This window comes from Vombatus ursinus, unplaced genomic scaffold (assembly GCF_900497805.2).
Source record: "Vombatus ursinus unplaced genomic scaffold, bare-nosed wombat genome assembly UNPS02014941.1, whole genome shotgun sequence".
In the NCBI taxonomy this organism is placed as follows: domain Eukaryota; kingdom Metazoa; phylum Chordata; class Mammalia; order Diprotodontia; family Vombatidae; genus Vombatus; species Vombatus ursinus.
The window spans coordinates 295,572-311,094 of record NW_020954719.1 but is presented as its reverse complement, the minus strand read 5'-3'; the positions used below and the strand labels follow the sequence as shown (position 1 = coordinate 311,094).

Sequence of the window (15,523 nt, the reverse complement as noted above, 5' to 3'; positions counted from 1 at the left end):
ATACTGTACTGCTGAAATTCCCCGTGTGTGTGTGTGTGTGTGTGTGTGTGTGTGTGTGAGTGAAATCATATAGCTCAGATGTTCTCTGCAGAGGAAATTGAAGATGGTGGTTCTGACTAGCCCCTCCCTCCTACCTGGGGATTCAGATAATAAGCCTTCACGGCAGATTTCCTTTCCCTTCTAGGATTCATGGATTCAGAAGCGCCAGTGGCAGCAGGAATGGATTTCGGAGAGGGGACTGCAGACTCGTGGGCATTTTCCCCACTTCTCCGCCCATATAAACCCCAGTCAGGGATTCGAGTGATATCTTCCACGTCCAATCAGAGGGAGCGGCTTCTCCCTGGCCACCGCCCTGCTCGCCCTGCGGTCCCCAATAACTGCTCAGAAAGGTCGGGTTTATGCAGTCAAGTAGCTAAGGAAGGATCGCCCAAAGGCGATCGCACAGAGGGAGGGACTGGGGTGAGGTTTGGTGTGGAGGATGCTCTCTTCTAGGGGTTTTTGGCGGAAGTGAAAAACCTGTGGACTCCAATCCCAGCTGTGCTGCAGAAAGGACGCCCAGGGGGCAGGTAAGAATCTAGCATTTTTTTTCTTCTATGCTGATATGCTAAATAATGCGTATTTTCCTGAAATCATTTCCTTTCCAATCCTCCCTCATTGCCCCTCCCCCCAGATTAATAAAATAACCTGATTGAGTTGCGTTGTTAGATTTTATTGAAAAAAGCCTAAGTATGGATTGTTTGAGGAAGCTGAGAGGAGTAAGGGAGATATTGGAGCATGTGAGAATAAGGACATAGAAGGGCACTTAGTACCCTCAGGAGACGGTAATAAACCTGAAGCCCTGTACTGAGTCAACTTTCTTCTCAGATGCAGCAGCATCAGATGCCTGTGATTTGTGTGGCAAATCGATGCCATTCTGGGCTGGAGAGGAACGGGGATTAGCCGAAGTGTCAGTAACAGGGACACAGCTGGTCATCCTCAATATGACAAATTTCCTCTCTTCTTTACTCTATTTTCCAAAATGAAAGATGATTTACCCTAGAGGAAGGAGGAGAGACAGAGAAAGAGGTTCCCCACCCATTGCCACTTCTTTTCCTAAATTAAGCTATTTGCTGGAAAAATTGGGTGTGGTACTAGGGTCCAGAGCTTGTATCTTCCACAAACACGCACTGCAAGTCAGCCTCATTTAGATTTTTTTTTTTTAAACGTGTGCATTAGCTAAATAGGTATTTCTGAGCAATCATACCGTTATTCAGAAGAGGCTGGTCCTTCTCAGGTGTTTGCAGCAGACAGCAGGGAGGAGGGAGCAGATGGATCATCTTACTGCTACCCTTTTCCTCCTCTGTTGCTGCCCATTAGGAGTCCACTTTCCACAGGGTTCTAAGACAGAAGTGTTTGACCATGGGGATTCCGGAAGAGTAAACCAATCATGATTTGCTGGGCAAAGAGGCCTTTGGCAGACTCTCAGATGACTACATCTGGGTTGTACAGATTGGCCCTGTGGCCATTACGGTTGGTATCAGATTGCTTCAAGCTGTAGGCACCAGGGATGTTGCAGGGAAAACATACTCTTGAGTCGTTCTCCAGGGATTTATGACACCCAGTTCTGAGAGTTCTTGCACACAATGCTTGGGAGGGGTGGGGGTGGGGAGAACAAGCCCAATATCCTCTTCTCCATTATATTGGTCCGAAATCTAGTGTTTGCATAGTCGCAAATGCATATACAGCACAGAGCTGTGGATCTCACACATGCCCAGTCCAGTCCTTGGTAAAAGGGCCTTCTGAAGCAATCTGAAAATATACAGGGGAGAGGCAGATCAAATTTTGCATAAGGAAAACTAGAGAAGATGGATTAATAGCATGGTGTCTGATGAAATCCTGACTGGAATGAAAATAAGCAATTCAACAATATACAGCAGGACTAGTATCTTTGAATAACATATTTAAGCACATTCTTCCAGAAATTATCTAATATTTATTTTTCATTTCTGTTTTTAAGTGTCACAACATATGTCTAGAAATGATTATTACTTGTAAAAGAATTTATTGTATTGCAAAAATGATGTATTAACAGCTTTGGGACAAAGATGATTTTTATGATTCTTAGTGGCACTATTTACTTTTAAAATAGCCTTAGAAGTGTTGAGGGTCCTAGAATGGGAGAGCTGCCTTCCTTCACCCAGGGTCCATGACTAAAAGTAGGGTGGGAGGGGGACCAGGTACCAACTAGAGGGGAAGACCCTCTATAATATTTGCTTGTGTATAAAATATTTAAAAGTGTTCTATTGAAAGCTTCATATCCTATCCCTAAGAAATTCAATGTACTTTTTATTCTGAAATATATGAATAATCTCCCAATATTCTGGAATTTTCTAATTTATTATTCCCCTATCTTTTACAGTAGAAGCTCAGAGAAGGCAAAAATGATTTGTCACGTGTTCCACAAAAATTGATAGGAAAAGACCATACTCCTAATGTGACATTTTGATTTTTCACTATCTTGGTCAGTGGTTAGGTTAGGTTCCAAAACTTTGTGTGGTTGCTGATATCAATTTGGCGCTAATACCATTGTACCAATTATACATACCAATTATTCATACCTAGCCTATATCTATTGTTATTAAATTATGAATATTTATGAGGAAAAAACTTGTTTTTAATATTACTATTTACTATGTTTCTCATTCTTTCTTACCCATGAATGACCTTAGCCTTACATTATTAAGGTCAAGGGCACCAGGAAAATTTTTCTGTTGATTTCTTCCCAATCTCTACATCTCTACCTGGGACTTTACCATTTGATGTTTCCTAGAAGATTTTTATTACAACCACAAGGGCCAGGAAATTGACTTACAAAACAGTAGCAGTCCTATAGCTAGCTTTTAAAGACAGCGCTTGTGCAGGCTTCTAGATCAAAGTTTCTAAACTTTACCTCATATTATAAGATTTAATAATCTTTTACACACACTACATAATATCTCTCCCTTGCCCTTTAGTTGGCTGATAATCTTCAAAGATTATATGATGATATGTAGTCATATAGCATAAATATAAACATAGTAGTGTTGAGGTGGGCCTTTGTTTCAGGGAAAAGCTTGCTATCATGGCACAATTTCCTAAATGCAAAACAATCTACCCTCACTTTCTCTTTAACTATGGTTCCCGAAAACTATTCTTCTGTAACATCTGTCCAAGTTATATATACTTATGGACCAGATCAGTGAACATCATAATCTAAACAATAAGCATCCATTTGTTTTTTCCTGTGTGGATTAGGTTGAAATCTTTGGTTGTAAATCTCATTTAGGAGGGTTTATAATGTTCCAGGGCTTAATGCAATCAACACAATGGCATCTGCTAACAAGATGATCAGCAGGAACTCAACATCTCTTGGGAATCCCTCTTCTTTTTGGTCTCTGCATTGGACATTCTTGATGGCAGTGGCGGATAACCTCTGATAATCATCAGTCTTTCTGCCTGATGTCTCATTTGATATTACTAATAAGAGTATTGAACAAAGGTTTTTATGCTATGATTCTTATCAAGGAATATTGTATAATGTTAACATCTGCATGGGAGGCACCTTGTTGGAGAAGAGCCTTTAAGGTTACATTTTGCTCTACAGAATCAAATGCTTTTTATGGTCAACAAACAATAAATACAATGGAACCTTGCATCCTCTGCACTCAATTGTGTGACTGTAAAGCTTCTATGATTATGTTTGTAAATGCCTTCTTGTTCTCTTATGCTTTCAATAAGAATACTCTTTATATATATGAAAATAATTCTCATAAAGATTTTGTGGAGGTGAGAAAAATAGACATATCATTTAGTAGTGATTAATGAACCTCTGTTAACATTTTTTTGTGTGGTATTAACATCCATGACTTTTTTTTTCACTCTTTTGATACTTTCTTTCATTAAAATACATTTAGAATCTATCTATCAACCAATGTTAACAATCATTTATTAAGCACCAGTCAGGTTCCAGGCCCTATGCTAGGCACTAGGAATAAAAACACAAAGAATGAAAAAAATTGTACTCTCAAGAAGCTTACATTCTCTCAGGTGCATATATCAGTATATGGATAATAAATACGAGGTAGTTAAGGGGCAAGGACACTAGGAGTCGGGGGGAATCAGGAAAGGCTTCATGAAGAAGGTTGTACTTGATCTGACAAAGAGGTGGGAGATTAAAGGGACACATTTGGATATGCATTTTTAGATATGATCAATATATGTGGCTTTTTCTTTTCTGCACTATGCTTGTTTGTTACAAGAGAGGATTAAAAAATTTAGGTGGCTCAGGAATTGAAAAGGAAAGAGAGACAATAACAAAAGGTATACAAAAAATGAAAAGAAAAAAGAGGTTCATCCTATCATTTAAAAATACACAGAAGGAAACAAAGAGGCTCAAAGGAGACATAGACACGTAGAACATCTTTGAAATTAATAAAGTAACACGTTGAATTAATTATATTATTAAGAATAAAATGCAAGCAATAAAGATTTGTGGTTTCTTCTACAATCCTATTTTTGTCTTCATTGTATATGGAAATGCTCATGTTTGATAATTTTTGTCAAGTACAGAGTAACAAAAAAAGATACAGTTTTCTAAAAGAAAAGAAAAAAATTGTGGTACTTGAGCTTCATCATTAAGAAAGAGAGGGGTTCTGAGGTGGAGGGGAGGAGACAGTGAATTCCAGGAATAAGTATGGCCATTGCAAAAGCACCTAGTTGAGAGATGAAGCCTGGTATATGAGGAACAGGGAGAAGGCCAGTTTGTTCATGTCCCAAAGTGGGGGAAGGAGAGTAATATATAATGAAGATAGAAAGAAAGACAAAGGCCAGGTCATGAATGACTTTGAAAGCTAAACAGAAGTTTATATTTTGTGCTAGTGGCAGTAGGGAGCCACTGGAGTTTACTAAGTATATGATTGACATGATCAAATTGGTGCTTAAGAAAATCATTTGAGCAACCATGTAGAGAAGAATCTGTAGTGGAGAGAGGCATTAGTCAGAGAAACCAATTAGGTAGCCATTGCAATAGTCTAGACAAGAGGTGATGATGTCCTGAACTAAAATGGTAAGCTGTGGGAGTTAAGAGAGGAGAGGTCAGTTGTGGGAGATATTGTGGAAGTAGAGATGGCAAGATTTGTCATCTGATTGAAAGACTAAAAGAATAGTGGTGCCTTTGAAACTGTCAATAAACATTTATTAAATACCTATTACGTGCCAAACACTGTAGTAAGCACTAGGGATACAAAGAAAGTAAAAAAGACAATCCCTTCGCTAATGCACATCACAGTCTAATGGGGTAGACAGCATGCAAATACCTCTGTGCAAACAAGCTAAATACAGGATAAACTGGAAATATTAAACAAGTTTAGAAGAAGATGAATTAGAGGAAAAATATGGAACATTCCAAAACAGAAGTTTTGGAAATTTTGAATTTGAGATGTAGGTGGTAAAGCTCATGGAGAACCTGGGGTTTTGTATGTGTATAGACACCCATGTATGTATGTATATGTATGTCTTAAGCATACAGATAGTAATTCATGCCTAGGAAGCTGAGAAGATCACCAAGAGAGATCATGCAGAGAGAGAAAGAGATCCCAGGATAGATCTTTATTGAGTACCTGTAAGGGACCATGATATGGATGATGATGTAGTCAAGGAGTGGGGAACCTGCAGCCTCAATGTGGCCTGGAAGCCACAGGTTTTCTACCCCTGATCTAACCAAAGAGCACAAGTCAGATAGTTAGGAAGATAATGAAAATGCAAATGCGAATCCAAAGAAGAGAGAATCCAGAAGAAGGGGGTAGTCAACAGTGGCAATGCATCAGAAAGGTCAAAAAGCATGAGAACTAAGAAAAGATCATCAGATGTGGGGATTAAGATCTGGTAACTTTGGAGAGGGAATAGATTTAAGTGGGTAAGGAGTCTGAAAGCAAGATTGCAAGCTGTTAAGGATTAAGTGAAGGAAGAGAAAATAGGGTCAACCAGTGTCAGAGAGGAGGGATATAATTTAAGGGCCAGGATTAATTGTCTTTTAGGTAGTAGGTACTGCGCTAGGTGCTGGGAATATAAAGACAGAAGACAAAATAGCCTTTGCCCTCAAGGATCTTATCAAGTGAAATAATACACAGTCAATTAAAAGTAATCTCATCTGAGTGGATCAAGAACGGTTCTATAGAAGAAGCAGGTGGTACTAGAGATTTGAAGTAAGCCATGATTCTGAGAGGTGGAGGTATCCATTCCAGGCATGGGAGACAGCATGTGTCACCTTCAACATGGATCAATTGTGCAAGCTTGGTCTTGTTTAGCTGTTCTTTCTGTCTTTGTTTTATTTGTATTCTTTCCACTTTGCCATGCAGCACATGAAGAACTGTATTATACAAGAATGTATACGTACAAGAATGGTGGTGATTCTGTTGTTATTGATGAAGAAGAAATTAGAAATATGAACAGATTATTTTCAAATTAAACTTATTTATTTATTTTTAGATTTCAACATTCACTTTTGTAAGATTTTGAGTTCTAAATTTTTACCCCTCTCTCCTCTCGCCTCTCCCCAAGAGGGCATGCAATCTGATATAGACTATACATGTAAACAAATTTCCATATTAGTCACATTAGTTGTGAAAGAAGAATTAGTTTTCTTTCCATTTTTTTTAATCTTTTCATGATCCTCTTTCTAAATTCATCCTTGTGTACAAAGGATATGGCTTGATTCTAATCTTATGCTCTCTAATTAGCTCCTTTTTTTTTTTTTTACTCCATTGCATCTTAGTTTTCTTTGAACTGAACTTGCTTATAATATTTCACCTTACCTTCACCTAGGAATTCCTCTCTGCCTGAAGTTTTTCAAATTAGTTTTTATTCTAAATTGATTTGTCAAGGAGATAAAATTGTTGCTTGCTGAGGCATTTCTAGGTTCTTTTGGTCTCCTTGTTTTTGGCGATTGCTTTATATCAGTTAAATGTCTAAAGAATGAACTGCATATGGTTAAGGCCAGGGGTGGGGAACGTGAGGCATGGAGGCTGCATGTGGTCTTCTAGGTCTTTGGGTGTGCCCTTTTGACTGAGTCCAAGTTTCTTTCTTTCTTTTTCTTTCTTTTTTTTTTTTTTTGGCTTTTTGGTGAGGCAATCAGGGTTAAGTGACTTGCCCAGGGTTACACAGCTAGTAAGTGTCAAGTGTCTGAGGCAGGATTTGTACTCAGGTCCTCCTGACTCCTAGGCCAGTGCTCTATCCACTGTGCCACCTAGTTGCCCCTACTGAGTCCAAGTTTTACAGAACAAATCCTTTTGGTTCTTTGAAGATTGGATTCAATAAAAGGGCTGCACTTGAGGACCTAGAGGGCCACATAAGGCCTTGAGGCCGCAGGTTCCCTACCCCTGGTTAAGGAAATAATCCAAAAAAGTTCTAGTCTAATTTTTTATTTGGTCCTAGAGGTAGACTGGGTTCTTGAAATCTTATGTCAATAGAATTCAAGACTTGATGATCCCTTTAGCGTATGGATTTTACTAGATGCCTGCTGAGATTCTTTCCAGCTCTCAGATCCTGTAAAGTGAGTTAAAACTCATTGCATTGAATTTTAATTTTTGAACTGGACCTGTGAATTAATTGGTGTGGAGAGTTCCCAGTGAGGAATATACTTTATAAAAGGAAATCAACATCTTCACAATGTATAGTTTTAGAGAATTACCTGACAGGTTAAATAACTTGCTACGGGTCACACATTTAGTATCTGTCAAAAGTAGCACTTGAACTGAGGCCAGCTCACTATCCAGTATAGGGCAATATACTATACTGTGCACTTTGAAAACATATATATGTCACTAAATCATGTATATAGAAAGATGGAGTGCTGGGAATCTGAGTAATAGGATTTTAGAGTAGAAATGAACCTGGGCAATTGCCAAGTAAAAACAAACAAAATATAGACATGAACCTAGTCAAAAACTCTAATTTTAGTGATGAGAACACAGATCAAGAGAGGATAAAAGACCACCTTAATGTCAGAATAGGCATTTTGTTATGCCAGTGCTTAGTTACATTTTCAGTTTTCTTTTATAATAATTCATATTTGTCAACTGCCAAATTTCTTTCAGACTTGACCTAATTTTTTCTGTACTTCTCACTTAGCAACATAACTAATTTGCTTCCAAAAAGTTAACCCTTTACTTCTCAAACCTTTTGAGGACTAGCATATCTAAGTATGGAAAGGGTTATCACCCTGATATTATAAGTTTAATACGTTATAACCCATAAGCTAACATGACATTTTGAAAATTAACCCATTTTTAAAAATATTATTAGAAAGTCAAGGATTAGATTTTGAGAATACTAGAGGTAAATAGGAATGTGATGAAATATAAGCAAAAGAGTCTTGAACAAGAATAATTTTCTTTGAGTCAAGTTGTAAAGGAAAATGTTTTCAACTTCTGTGTGTTGACTGTATAGTGAAAAGCCTATGAGTCCACATGAAAACATTAGCATTAATCAGTAGACATTTATTAAGCAATTATTATATATAAAAGACTGTGGAAAATAAAACTACTATCCATGATCTTTTTCACATCTAGTTCTGTAAGTATGATGTATACATATGAAAAAATGGTTCACAATTTAGAAAATGATGTCAAATAAATGTACAGTTAGTGATAAAAACAATTAATCAGTGATCTGGCATCTTCAAGGAGGGAAAATTACTTACAGACTAAGGTGAAAAGTTGGAAAGGAATATTAAAGTTTCACAGAAGTATTAAGCTTTGAGAGGGACCTTAAAAGATAGAATCTGGATTGGCAGAGAAGGATTGGGAACACAGTGCAGGAGGAATAGCATGAACAAAGACAGAGGCAAATACACGTATTCAGAGCATAATAAGATCAATTTAAATAGAGAAGGGTCATGTATGGAAGAAGTACTAGTCTAAGTCATTTGAACTTTATTTTGTAGGAAATGGTGAACCATTATAGGATGTAACTTAATGAAAGAAGTGTTTTAGGATGATTGATCCAGTGCTGTACATTAAAAGCTGGAAATGCTAGAATCAGGGAGACCAATAAGAAAGCAGTCACAGTCATATAAGAGATAAAGATGGGAAATGAAAAGGGAAATAATTATCTTGAAAAAACAAACCTTGGTCAAATCATAAGTCAAAAAGCATGTGCCAGGCACTGTGCAAAGTTCTAGGAATATAAATAAAAGCAGTTTCCTTTAAGAAACTTTCATTCTAATGGGAGTGGAGTGGAGATGTAATACATAAAAGAAAGCTGAAAAGCTTTGGTGTAGGAGGAGAGGAGAGAGAAAAGGACATGGTGGAGAAAGTGAGAGTCAGGAGTGCAGCCTGTAAAGGAAGTAAAATGTGGCTGGCCTGGTCACTTTCCTTTAATTGAGTGTTCTAGAATGAACCAGCCAGTCAAAGGAAGGGGCCTCCAGAGTAGTGAATTTCCAGGTTGAGAAGGCTGCTGTGGCATGGTGGAAAAGGTTTGGAGAGTCAGGAATGGAGTGGTTGTTGCCCATAAGAAGATTATAGTATAGGTAAAGAGATAAAATACTACTCAAGAACACTTAAGGTAACATCCCTTTCCTTTTCTAATCAATTCCTACATAACCTTCAAAGGTCAAATCAAATGCTAGACCTCTATGAAGTCACCCCATTCCCACATACTAGTCAATAATATTCTTCTATTTTATGTGTGTGCATATATACACAAACTTCCTATGAGATATATGTATATATTTAACTTCTGTATATGTATACATGTGTGTATATATAGATGTGTATACATATATGTATGTGTGTGTATATATATAAAACACATATATATAAACTTCCTACTAGACAAAAACTCTATGAGGGCACAAATCATGCTTTATTTAAACCTTAAACCTTGTATGTCTCCCAAAGCGTAGCATATTACTGTGTACCCAGGAGGCATTTATTAAATGTTGATTTCAGCGTGTTTCCCCAAGTACATTCCCCAATGTACATCAAGTACATTCCATTAAATAAGGCATGTTCCACTTTGAGGCTGAGTGACTTGAGTAAAAAAGTGAAAGGATGACCTCTGAAAACAGATTAGCCATGCTGCTAAGTCAGAAGTATAGGACAAAATGAGATCAGGCCTGTAAGAAGTTAGGTAATTGCCAAGTGAAAACAAACAAACATAACAAAACTGAAATCTGTAAGATGAGGGGAAAGTTGAGGACCCCATTAGTATAGTTTTAGTGACTATTTCTTCCTGAAACTCATTTAACTTTTCCTTTAAGAATTTGGATGCTATACTGTTTGGTACATTTATATTTAGTATTGATAATACTTCATTGTCTATGGCACCTTTTTATATTTAATTTTAATTTTATTTTTTCTCAATGACAAGTAAAAAATAAATTTAAGATTTTTTAAAAAAAGTTTTCAGTTCCACATTTTCTCTCCCTTATCTGTCCTACTCCCTACTTGAGAAGGCAAGAAAATTCATACAGATTATACATTTTCAGTCATACAAAACATTACCTTATTCGCTATGTTGCAAAAGAAAACACAGACTAATAAATGATAATAATAATAATGATAATAATAAAGAAAATAAAAAAGGTATCATTTTGCATTTAGACTCAGTTCTTTCTCTGGAGGTGGATAGCATTTTTTATCATGAGTCTTTCAGAATTGTCTTAGATCTTTGTATTGCTGAGAATAGATAAGTCATTCATAATTGATCATTGTAAGGTATTGCTGTTGTACAATGATCAATTATGAATTGTATATGGTGTTCTCTTGGTTCCGCTCATCTTGTTCTTTGTTATTTTGTGTGAGTCTATCCACATTTGTCAAGCTCATCACTTCTTATAGCACAATAGTATTCTATCACAATCATGTATCACAACTTGTTCAGGCATTCCCCAGTTGATGGGCATTTCCTCAATTTCCAATTCTTTGCCACCACAAATATTTTTGTATATGTAGGTTGTTTTCTTTTCTTTTCTTTTTTTTAAATGTTTTTGGGATGCAGACCTTATAGGGGTATTGCTGAATCAAAAGGTATGCACAGTTTCATAGCTCTTTGGGCATAGTTCCAAATATTCTCCAGAATGGTTGGATCAGTTTACAACTCCACCAATAATGCATTAGTATTCTAATTTTCCCATATTCCTTCCAACATATTTTGCTTTCCTTTTCTGTCACATTAGCCAATTTGATAGGTGTGAGCAACCTCACACCTATCAAAAGTTAAATATTAAAATATTTTTATTTTATTTTATTTATTATATATTATTTTATTTTAATGAAATTTTTTTTATTTTAAAATTAAAAATATTAAAACAATCTCAGAGTTGTTTTAATTTGCATTTCTATAATCAATAGTAATTTAGGGCATTTTTTTCATATGATTACAGATAGCTTTAATTTCTTCGAACACTGTCTGTTCATACCCTTTGACTATCAATTGAGGAATGGTTCTTACTTTTATAATTTTGATTCAGTTCTCTATATATTTGAGAAATGAGGCCTTTATCAGAGAAACTTGTTGTAAAATTTCCCCCTATTTCCTGATTTCCTTCTAATCTTGGCTATTTATGGTACCTTTTAGCAAATGTAGTTTCCTTGCTTATCTTTTTAAATTAGATCTGTTTTTGCTTTTGCTTTGTTTGAGATCATGATTGTTACCCTCCCTCCCTTTTTTTTTAAATCAACTGAAGCATAATAGATTCTATTCTAGCTCCTTATTTTCACTTTTTGTGTGTCTCTCTGTTTCAAGTGTGTTTCTTGTAAACAACATATTGTTGGATTCTGGTTTTTAAACCACTCTATCTGCTTCTGTTTTATGAGCGAGTTCATCTCATTCACATTTACAGTTGTGATTACTGTGTATTTCTCTCCATTTTATTTCCCCCTGTGCATTTATCCTTCTCTCTCTCTCTCTTTCTCTCTGTCTCTTTCTCTCTCTGCCTCTTTCTCCTCTCCCTCTGTCGTCTCTTTCCTTTTACTCTGTCCCTTCTCAAAATTTTGTTTTGCTTCTGATCACCATCTCACCAATCCACCCTTCCTCTTATCACTTTCTTCTCTGAGTCCTCTCCTGTCCTACTTCCCTATAGGGCAAGACAGATTTCTGCACCCAATTGAATGTGTATGTTATTCCCTCTTTGAGCCAATTCCAATGAAATTAAGGTTCAAATGTTACTTGCTACTCCCATTTTCCCCTCCATTGTAAAAACTCTTCCTTTCATGCTTCTTTTATGTGAGATAATTTATCCCTTTCTGCCTCTCCTCTCCCCCTTCTTCCAGTGCATACATCTTTTTCACTCCTTAATTTTATTTTTTGAAATTATCCCATCATATGGGACTATGGGATAATTTCCTCTGTTTCCTCCATGTCCTCTGTCTCTGTCCTTCTTACTGTCCTAATAATGATAAAGTTCTTAGGAGTTACAAGTATCATCTTCCCGTTTAGCAATGTAAACATTTTAATCTTAATGAATCCCTTATGATTTCTCTTTCTTGTTGACTTTTTTATGCTTCTCTTGAATCTTGTATTTGAAAGTCAGATTTTTCTATTTTGCTCCGTCTTTTCATCAGCAATGCTTGAAAGTTCTCTATTTCATTGAATATCCATTTTTTTTTCTCCCTGAAAGATTGTGCTCAGTTTTGCTGGGTACATAATCTTGATTTTAATCTTATTTTCTTTGCCTTCCAGAATATCACATTTCAAACCCTCTGATCGTTTAACATAGAAGCTACTAAATCTTGTATTATTTTGACAGTGGCTCCATGATATTTGAATTGTTTGAAAATGCTTGCAGTATTTTCTTCTGGACCTGGGAACTCTGGAATTTGGTTATAACATTCCTGAGAGTTTTCATTTTGGGATCTCTTTTAGGAGGTAATTGGTGGATTCTTTGAATTTGGATTTTACCCACTAGTTCTAGGATACTAGGGCACTTTTCTTTGATAATTTGAAATGTGATGTCTAAGATATATATATATTTTTTTGATCATGACTTTCGGGTAGTTCAATAATTCTTAAATTAACTCTCCTCAATTTATTTTTCAGGTTGGTTGTCTTTCTGATGAGATAGTTTATATTTTTTCTTCTATTTTACATTGTTTTGATTTTGTTTTGCTGCTTCTTGATTTCTCATGGAGTCATTAGCTTCCACTTGCCCAATTCTAATTATTAAGGAATTATTTTTTTCGGTGAGCTTTTGTATCTCCTTTTTCATTTGGACAATTCTACTTTTTAAGGGGTTCTTTGCTTCAATTAATTTTTGTATGTCTTTTTCCATTTGGCCAATTCTGGTTTGTAAGGTGTTATTTTCTTCAGGATTTTTTTGTGCCTCCTTTACCAAGCTGAATTTCTTGCATCACTCTCATTTCTTTTCCCATTTTTTTCCTCTACCTCTCTTATTTTATTTTAAAATCCTTTTTGAGCTTTTCCAGGAGTCCTTGTTGGGCTTGTATTGAATTCACATATTTCTTTAAGGCTTTATTTGTAGATGCTTTGACATTGTTGTCTTCTTCTGGGTTTGTGTCTTGATCTTTCCTGTCATCATAATATGATTAGGTTCTTTTTTTTTCTTTCTTTTTGCTCATTTTCCCAGCCTATTTCTTGACTTTTAACTTTATGTTAAAGTTGGTCTCTGCTAGGGTGATAGTGGACTGTCCCAAACTTTAGGTCTTTCTTGCTTCTGTTTTCAGAGCTAGCTCTGGGGGTCTGTAGGTTTTTGGTTCTTCCAAGGTGGGATGATCTAAGGCGAGGTGTGCTTACTGTTCTCCTGACTTGTGCTCTGGTCTGTGTATGACCACAAGCACTTTTCTCCACCCTGAAACTATGACCAGGGTTCCTGCACCATTGAGGCCATGGACACTAGTGGGCTAGAGCTCCTCTTATCTGTGGGACTGCTCCAGAACTGTGTATGGGTAATGCAACAAGGTCCTGCACCCAGTGCTAAGAAAGGATCCCAACAATCTTCTCCTGACCAGTTCTTTGATCCCCTTACCATCTGTTGGTTGAGAGCTCCCAAAGCTGCTGCTGCTACCACTGATGGACCACTTTCAAGGCTTACTGATGGTGCTCTGGCATGGCCTACACAGTGGATGGTCTGTGCTGGGCTCCACGTCCAACCATCACCCCTCTGAGAAGACCTATCCTGCCAACCTCCTAAGTTGTCTTGTGCTGGAAAATTGTTTAACCTTGCCCTTTTGTTGGTTCTACCACTCCAGAAATCAGTTTGAGGCATTATTTTAAAATTGTTTGGAGGGGCATTTGGGAGAATTCAGTTGAGTCTGTCTTTGCTTCACCATCTGTCTCTCCCTTCTATGCATATTCTTATTGAAGGTCCTTCTTCCCTGCCCCCTTTTCCTATTGTTGTCTAATTATATGTCATTTTGTTAACTACTGAATGACCAACTAAGTGTTTTATTTTGTTCAAATATTGAACCTAAGTTACTGAAAATTGGCCTAAGTCCATCTCCTTTCAATTGAAAAATTTTTTGATCGAGGTTTCTGATGATCATTGCTTCTAAAATCATGTATTAGTAAGGCTGGTGAAAGTTTTGTGCATTAAATAATGTCTTTTGTCAACTATAAGACAAATATGAAACTGGGAGACATTTAAAAGTCAAATTTACATTTTTAGTAATCAAAGTTTAGCTATACAATTAGGATTTAATTGCATAATATATGATTCAAGAAATTTTTTAGTAGCACAACAAAGATGCCACATGAGCATTTCCTAATATACTTAATACCTTTCTTTTCAAGTTATTTTGTTTTATACTGAACAGGAATGTAAAAATTGAAGCACATATATTAAGGTGCTATTACTGAAGTGATTTTTAATTTTTGCTTTAAAGTGACATTTGGTTTATGTAGATCTTATTAAACCAGATTCTTCCTATTTGGCATGCAGTCTGGGAATAAACTACTTATCAAAGCTACATTAAATCTTTCAGTCTATTCCTTTACCTATCATCTCTATTCAGATGACTCCTGTATATATTTCAGAAGAGATGTTCACATTTATAGCTTCCTATAGGACACCTATACCTGCATATCTCATGCGCATCTCAAATTCAACATATCAAAAACTGGATTTATTTTTCTGTCCCTCTCAACTGCTTCTGATTTTACTTTATTTGAGGGAACTGTAGTTTTACTCTATATCCAATTTTCGAATATTTGAGGTTGCCTTTGACTCTCCTTCCTATTCTCTTACCTACTTCTGTGTGTTGTAGGGTTTATGTCATAAATGAGTGCTGTGACTTGTTATAGGCTTTTTCTGGCTTCACTGATAGAATCATGTGGTTCTGAATGTTTTAGGTTTTGATATTTTATATTAATAATTTTCCTAATTTTGAACTATCCTTACATTGCTGGTACAAATACAACATGGTCATAGTGAATTAAAAAAAAATTTGTAGTCATGCCTCAAATACTATAAGTGTGTATCAACATCTGCTATTTAATTTATATTTGCAAATATCTTTAAGTAACTAAATATAGCCTTAGTTTTCCAACT

The 15,523-nt window shown here is 36.2% G+C and overlaps 1 protein-coding gene across 3 annotated transcripts in view; it reads left to right on the top strand.

Moving 5' to 3' along the window:
• The first annotated feature begins 444 nt into the window (after positions 1–444).
• Positions 445–15,523, top strand: part of CNTN1 (contactin 1) — a 274,708-nt gene continuing 259,629 nt past the window's right edge. For 2 of the 3 annotated variants that reach the window (XM_027844389.1, XM_027844391.1), the window contains exon 1: positions 445–566. The gene's annotated coding sequence lies outside the window, so the exon portion shown is untranslated. The remainder of the gene's footprint in view (positions 567–15,523) is intronic. The other variant, XM_027844390.1, reaches the window with a different exon arrangement.